At 40.6% G+C, this 8174-nt stretch overlaps 1 non-coding gene across 1 annotated transcript; it reads right to left on the bottom strand.

Annotated features, from left to right (window-relative positions):
* Window positions 1–465: 465 nt before the first annotated feature.
* LOC119868707 lies at window positions 466–572 on the bottom strand. Its single transcript, XR_005386658.1, has one exon. It is a non-coding gene; the product is annotated as a U6 spliceosomal RNA (small nuclear RNA).
* Between the last annotated feature and the right edge of the window lie 7602 nt (window positions 573–8174).

Below are 8174 nucleotides of genomic sequence, written 5' to 3'. Positions count from 1 at the left end.
GTTTGCCTTCCACAGTTTCAGGTACCCCTGGTCAACCACAATCCAGAAGCAGATGATCCTCCCTCTGACACAGCGTCAGAAAGTCAATAGTAGCCTAACACGATGTCACAAGCCTACGTAATTCCTCTCATTTCATCTTACCAATTCACATCATCACAAAAGTGAGTACAGGACAATAAGATATTTTGAGAGAGAGAGAGAGACCACATTCACTTAACTTTTATTACAGTATACTATTAAAATTGTTCTATTATTATCGCTGTTAGTCTTTCATGTGCCTAATTTATAAATTAAACTTTATCATAGGTATGTACATATAGGAAAAAATATAGTACATAGTACATACTATTCATGGTTTCAGGCATCCTCACAGGTCTTGGAACATATCCCTCACAGATAAGGGCAGACCACTATGTGTGTCCAAATTTCTCTCTTTTTTTTAATCAGACTTGTTTTTATAAACTTAAAAATATGGAATGCTTCACGAATTTGTGTGTCATCCTTGCGCAGGGACCATGCTAATCTTCTCTGTATCATTCCAATTTTAGTATATGTGCTGCCGAAGCGAGCACAAATTTCTCCTTTCTTATAAAAACATCAGTCATTAGATTAGGGCCCACCCTAATCCAGTATGACCTTATCCTAACTTGATTACATCTGCAAAGACCCCAATTCCAAGTAAGGTCTCATTCACAGGTTCCAGGTGAACATGAATTCAGAGGGGACACTAGTCAACCAGTATAGATGGCAAATAAACACATCAAAGATGCTCAACATTATTAGTTATTTAAAAAATACAAATTAAAACCACATGCCTATTAGAATGGCTACAATAAAAATAATAATAATAAACTCTGACAATATCAAGTACTTATAAGGACAACAATTTCTTATAAAGTTAAATACCTTCCATGTGACCCAGAAATTCCACTTTTAGATTCTTTTTTTTAAGTAACTCTGCACCCAATGCGAGGAGTGAACTCAACCCCGATGTCAAGAGTTGCATGCTCTACCAACTGAGCCAGCCAGGGGGCCCCCCACTTCTAGATATTTACACAAAAGAAATTAAAATTTATGTTCCAACAAAAACTTATGCACAAATGTTCATATCAGCTTTATCCATAATAGTTTTATTTGGTAACAACCCCCAAGTCCTTCAATGGATGAAAGGACAAACTGTGACACATCCATACGATGTGATACTACTTACTAAAAAAAAGAGCATAAGGGAACATTTAGGGGTAATGCAAATGTTCTATATCTTAATCATAGTGATGGTTATACAAATGTATTAGTTTTTCAAAACTTAATAGATGCTACAGTAAAAGAAGATAAATTATACCTCAATAAATCTATTTTTAAAATAACAGAACTGAGGGGTGCCTGGATGGCTAAATCACTTAAGCATCTGACCTTGATTTCAGCTGAGGTCATGATCTTGGGGTCCTAGGATCGAGCCCCATGTCAAGCTCCAAGCTCAGTGAGGAGTCTGCTTGAGGATTATTTCCCTCTCCCTCTGCCCCTCCTCTGTCTCTCTCCCTCTCTTTCTCCCCCTCTCTCTAAAATAAAAATAAATATATTTTTAAAAGAATAGAACTGAAGGAATATATATATATATATATTGCTATAGGCTGAATGTGTCCCCCTTAAAATTCATAATTCATATCATGAAACTTAATCTCCGATGTGATGGTATATGAAGGTAATGAAGCCTCTGGGAGGTAATGAGGTCATGAAGATGGAGCCCTCTTTTACAAGAGGAGACCACAGAGAGTTCCCCTCCCCTTTCTGTCATGTGAGGCCACAATGAGAAGACAGCCATCTGTGAACCAGGAGGCAAGCTCTCACCAGACACAGAACCTACCAGTGCCCTGATCTTGGACTCCCTCAGCCTCCAGAACTGTAAAGAACAAATGGTTGTTGCTTAAACCACTCAGTCTATGGTATTTTTGCTATCGCAGCCCGAACAGACTAAGAAACAAATACACAGGGAGTAGTGAGGATACAGATATAATAAGAGTGGCCATGGGTTAATAATTTTTTTTCATGGGTTAATAATTATTTAAGCTGAGTGATGGGAACATAGGGGTTCTTTATACTGTTCTGTCTACTTTTGTATCATAATGAAAAATCTAAAATATATCTACTAGAAAGGGAGTGGAGGGAAAGTCTGAGGAATCTGCCCATACATGTTTGTGATAGAATACAGGCTTTTCCATAGGTGAAACTTAGTTTCCTTAGATGATTAGGTGATAGATAGATAGATGATAGATAGATAGATAGATAGATAGATAGATAGATAGATAGATGATAGATAGATAGATAGATAGATAGATAGATAGATACTAGATAATAGATAAAATATTTTTAAGCAAAGAAACCCGTAGTTAGAGAATACCTTATGTGTGTTTATTGGAGCTATTTTTAGTATATGTAGAGTAGCATTTTTAAGTTAAATGTTTTACAGTTTATAAAATCTAATTATGCTCAGACTACACCTCAGAACAATTAAATTAGAGTCCCTAGGGTTTGGGCCTGGACATGGGCATATTTTTAAAGCTTTTCAAGTGATTCTAATACATAGACAAAGTTGACAACCATTGCTTTGGGAGAAAGCAAAAAAAAAAAAAAAGATATTTTAAAAGCATCGCCCTTTAATGTGAATACCACTCAAGCACGTTCATTGCTTGAAGCAAGTTTCACCACCCTGCTTGCTCACCCAGCACAGCAACTACATTCACACCCTGCTCCATCTTTAAACACACACAAAACTCCCTCTCCTTAAAGTCGCCTGGGGATCTGATTCACACACCACTTTGTTTTCTTTCATGTATTTCCTTCTCTCCAGGATACTAACTGGGCATGGAGGTATCTAAGCAACTCTGTGTGAGTGTGGATGTGTATGTGTGTATTTCACAGATGGAAAGGTCACTGAGTATGGATTTCCCAGGGACATGGAAAAGTATAATAGAGAACAGGTCCCTGAATCAATTCTAGAAGTGGTAGCAGAGTAAATCAATAAGCAGAAATGAAGTACAATTTGGTTAATGTCATGTCGCTAGCTTTTATAATTGGGGCTGCTTTGAAGACGTAAAGGAGAACAATATACCTAAGAGACTGGCCTGCTAGTATCTCTATTCGGGAAGTTTCCTCTCCCTTTCTCTTTCTTTCTCTTATCCTCTCACTTTCTCCCTCCCTTAAACATTCACTAAAAAGATTTTATTAAACTTAGGCCCATGGGTTTCAGAGTCCATCCCTAAAATTTTATTTTAGGCTTCTCAGAAGTATGTGCATCCTTCTGAGAAGCCTCATAACTTCCATCAGATTCTCAAAGAATATTAACAATCACTGCCTTAAACAAAGGTGCACCTACACACACACACACACACACACACCCTGTCTTTAGGGATGCTTTCATTTAAAAATTTTTTTTATTTATTTACTTGAGAGAGAGAGCCTACAACAAGGGGCAGAGGGAGAGGGATAAGCAGACTCCCTGCTGAGAAGGGAACCCGGAGAGGGGAAATGTCAATCCCAGGACTCCAAGATCATGACCTGAGCAGAAGGCAGATCTTTAACCGACTGAGCCACCCAGGAGTCTGGGATGCTTTCATTTTTGATCCCATCCTGGCAGGCACCATAGCTGCTTCTACACATGAAAAATAGTTGACTTGATCCCACCACTGCTTCTTTTCATTTTTTTGGCATTTACTTTCGAAATCTTCCCTGTCCTGATGTTCATTTCTCCAGCTATCTAGGCTCTCACCACATGCTCATGATTATATCTTAAGTTATAAGCCATTTTTGGCTAGGAAGATTCCCACACCTACTCACCCTGGACTTTACTTCCACTGCATCTTACTGAAGTCCTACTCCCAGCTTCCTGCTGCTGGGCCTTCCCAGTATAACCTACTCACAAATGACTGCTGCTGACCTCAGATCTCTGTCCCCAACCATTTGTTTGGCCTACCTCCTCCTCTGGACCTTAATAGTTGATCAGCACAGAGTGATGAGCAGAGCAGTCTAGTTGGGGAAAAATGGTCCAAGTAGGGAAGCAGCAGGAAATTAAATTGAGCTGGATTAAATTAGGATCAGGTTGCAAAGGTCCTTGATATAAGGCTGACAAGGTGGATAGCCCTCTCCCATGGGAAAACGGGGAAGCACTGGAGATTTTAAAATTGGGAAAGTGACATGATTAAAATAATGCTTTAGGGCAGCATTTCTGAAAAAGTATTGTGTGCACTATTAATGCTACGTGACAAAAAAGCTCTGTGGTCAATTAAGTTGGCATAAAGAAAGTTAAAGATGTTTCTGTATTGCAGGACTTCTCAGATCCTTTAACATATTAATCAGATTCATCCTGTGAATCTTTAGGAGGGATCTCAATGTTCTCTGATTCCTCAACTTGCATTGGCACAAAATCCTCTTTTTAACAGGGAGCGTGTATCAGAGCTAACTTTCCCCAAAGTACAATTTGGGAAACACGACTTTAGGAAGACGAATCTGGCAATGGTGTACAAGAGAGGCTGAAATGAGATTGAAGTGGGCTGGGAGACTGTTGGCGGCAAAGCAGCTCCCATGGCATAGCAGCCCACACTACCACCTTAGCAATGAGAATGAAACAGAACAGGCAATTCAAGAGATTTTGTGAAGAATAGGGGAGATTGAGGTTAAATGTCTGGTGGGAGGCAGAAACTGTGTCTTCTCCTTTTATCTCTTACAAGGTAGCATTTCACAGAAAGCTTTGCTTATGAGAGAAATATACATACTTGCCAACCATTACTATATTTCCAGCACCAGGGATTTAATAACATTATTTTATCTGTTCCACTTTAAAAGTAATTTACCTGGTGTTTCTTTATATAATAGGCACAATTTGCAAAACTGGCTCACTGCTCACATCGCAACTGAAGAGGGGACTGGGGGCCATCAAAACAGTTGGTATTTACAAGGCAGATTGTATATTTTGGTGAGAGCACTGGACCGAGGGTTTTTGTATGAAAGAAAACAGGAGAGAGAGAATAGAAAGGAGGAAGATAGGGAATGTTCTATTTCAGGAATGTTTTGATTTATCACTCAGCTACCCCCTGCCCAACCCCCCCCCAAAAAAAAGCTTTCAAGGATATCCTTTGACCAATGGTGACATTAAAAAAAAAAAACACTCAACATTAACAGTTAATAAATTCACTAGCCAGAGAAATCTGACAGGTAAAAAATTCCAAAGCACAATTAGGGAGAAATTTGCTTGGTTAATTAGGGTTTACAGAGTTAGTACCTGTGACTTTAAAATCCTAATGTCATAGATCTCTCAAATGAAGTTAAGTCAGGTATAACGAGTTATTCTCCCACAATTTTACATTAGCCTCATCCATCCAGTCACATAGCCCCCTAAGCAGAGGCAGTTCCTGGTAAAGGCAGAAGAAGCATGGTTTCTTTAGAAGGATTCAGACAGCCTCCAGGACACCCTCCATGCCAACAGGATCAACACAGTAGCCAGAGATTCTCAGGCAATAAGTGTAACCTCTATTCAGGCAGAGCTTGACTGGACTGGCGCCCCTGAAAGGAAAATATCTATCTCCAAGGGTGCCGCTTTATCTATATAAATCTATAGACAGCAAAACCAGTGCATCAATCTGTTTCCTCATCTATAAAATGGGGATGATAAAAGCACCCACTTCATAGAGTTGCGGCAAAGATTTAATGAGTTCATACATCTAAAATGCTAAGTACAGGGCAGTCCCGGTGGCACGGCGGTTTAACGCCGCCTGCAGCCTGGGGTGTGATCCTGGAGACCGGGGATCGAGTCCCACGTCGGGCTCCCTGCGTGGAGCCTGCTTCTCCCTCTGCCTGTGTCTCTGCCTCTCTTTCTCTCTGTGTCTCTCATGAATAAATAAATAAAATCTTTTTTTAAAAAAAGGAATTAAATACTGATAGCTGTTACAGCAGGATGGCCCTTAAAAATATTATGCTGAGCGAAATAAGCCAGGCACAAAGAACAATGTTATATGATTCCACTTATACAAAAGAACTTGAATAGGCAAATTCATAGAGACAGAAAATAAATTAGAGGTTACCAGGGACTGGGGATGGGAAGGAGTTACTGCTTAATGGGTATGGAGTTTCCGTTTGGGGCAATGAAAACTAGAAATGAAGGGTGGTGATGGTCACACCACATGGTTAACATAATTGATGCCAGTGAATTGTACACTTAAAATGGTTAAAATGGCAAAGTTTGCATCATACTTATTTTATCACAATAGAAAAAAAGCAATTGCTTTATTTGTGCTAATGCTTATATTCGAAGTGAAAAGCCAAGACAGAGCGGAAGCAGCCCAAAGGCATCTTAACAGGAGGCCCGAGAGGACAGTGCCAGCAATTCCTATCTTGTTTCTTGGGCTGGTTCAACTTCTGCCTCATTCTCATCAGATGCTGTTTTGCTCAGCTGCAAGGTGGGGTGCATGATCCAGGACTCCACACAAGGGATCTCAAGAGGCCCTGGAAAGTAAATGAACTCAGCATTTGTGTTAGGCAGGAAGAGAGGATGCTCCGAGGACTGTGGGTAGAGCCAATGTGTTTGCTGCCCAGGGTTACAATGGATGGAGCCAAGGAGCAGATTCCAAAGGCTGTGTCCTGAGGACGCCATGATGCAAGTTGGTATGGCGCCCCAAAAATAGATTCCCCGAGTCTGAGGGGTTAGCAGAAATGGAGAGCCAACATACAAGAGTAAAAGTGGGAGAGATACAGGGAAGCTAACACACGAAGGGAATTAGAATGGACCTGAATTAATCCTGAGCTGTCTGCCTCAGAGTTTTATAGGATCCTCATGCCTGATTTTACATTTAAAGGTCTGACAAGAACAGTAGGTTTAGGGTGTTTTGACATTATAAACCATAGTTATTAGATTCTTTTGAGAACATTCCCTTTTAAGGAGAAAAGTCATGTGGGAAACTGACAGGAGCTGTTAGCAGAAGAAAGGAAGAATCAGGGCATGTCAATCTTTTCTCCACTGCAAATGATCTATAGAAATAGCAGCATCCCTCAGACATAATAAAAAGAACTTAGAGGATGCTTTATGGTAGGTACAGGGACTTCAGAAACAGAAGAGACAGAAATTATCTATTACCTGACAACTGGATAGTAGATACTGAAAATTGAATATTACATGAAACAGAAGCTCCCAGGTGTTAGTACCAGCTCTGGAAGCCCCACCTTCAGAGTGACCAAGCCCATGTGGTAGCTGTCCAGGTCTGGTCACTGTCCTAAAGGCTAACAGTGGTAGCAGGTAAAGAAAATGGATACAGCTAGGTAGAGTTGAGGCAAAGAATGAGACAAAGCCTCCCTACAGAGAGGCTAGGATGGCCAACCTTTTCACTCTGAGCTGTGCTCCTAGAGCTCATGCCTATAAATTCAGTGCAGGGGCCATCAGATTATGAGGCCCACTAGATTTGCCTGTTGCCCACCTAGCAGACATCTGGGCCCAGAAGAAATGAAACCGTCTTGGAGTGCAAAGAGGAAGGAGGCAAAGAAGGAACAGAAAAGGTGAGGGAAGCATTGATAAAAGAAAGTGTGGAGGGTACCCAACCCAACCCGCTTCTTCTTTTACAATTTTAAGGGCTGGGTGCTTGCCAAAACCACAGAAGAGTCAAGGATTAAATATTTACCCAACAGGCAGGGTCTAAAATAGATTACAATGTGAAACCAGCTGAATTATGAGAATTAGAAAACTAAAATATATTAAAGTCATCCATCACGCCCTCCTATTGCTAGTAAATGATAATTGGCTGAATCCATTTTCTGGGGTTGCCAGCCAAGGTTGCTCGGGCTCTTCTTTTTGGCAGAAAGTAAAGGGAGCAGGCCCTGGGCAATCAGCCCTGCAGGCAGGATTTAGATAGAAGAGAGGTGCTTCCTTCCTGTGTCAGACAGAAAACAAGCAATAAACAGTGTGGTGGAGGGCGGGGTGGGGGGGGCGCGCATCGTGGTGGAGAAGAATACAGCAAATCAAAGTTAGAATAGGGAGTTCAAATGTTATCAATCAAAGTGTCTAGACCTGGGGTTCCTAATCATTTTTGAGCCACAGACCCCTTTAACAGTTTGGTGAAACCTGTGGATTTCTTTTCAGAATAATATTTTTACATGCATAAAGCACAATGGATTAAAAAGGAAACGAAATATAA

This window comes from Canis lupus, chromosome X (assembly GCF_011100685.1).
Source record: "Canis lupus familiaris isolate Mischka breed German Shepherd chromosome X, alternate assembly UU_Cfam_GSD_1.0, whole genome shotgun sequence".
Taxonomy (NCBI): domain Eukaryota; kingdom Metazoa; phylum Chordata; class Mammalia; order Carnivora; family Canidae; genus Canis; species Canis lupus.
This window is presented reverse-complemented; position numbering and strand designations above follow the sequence as displayed.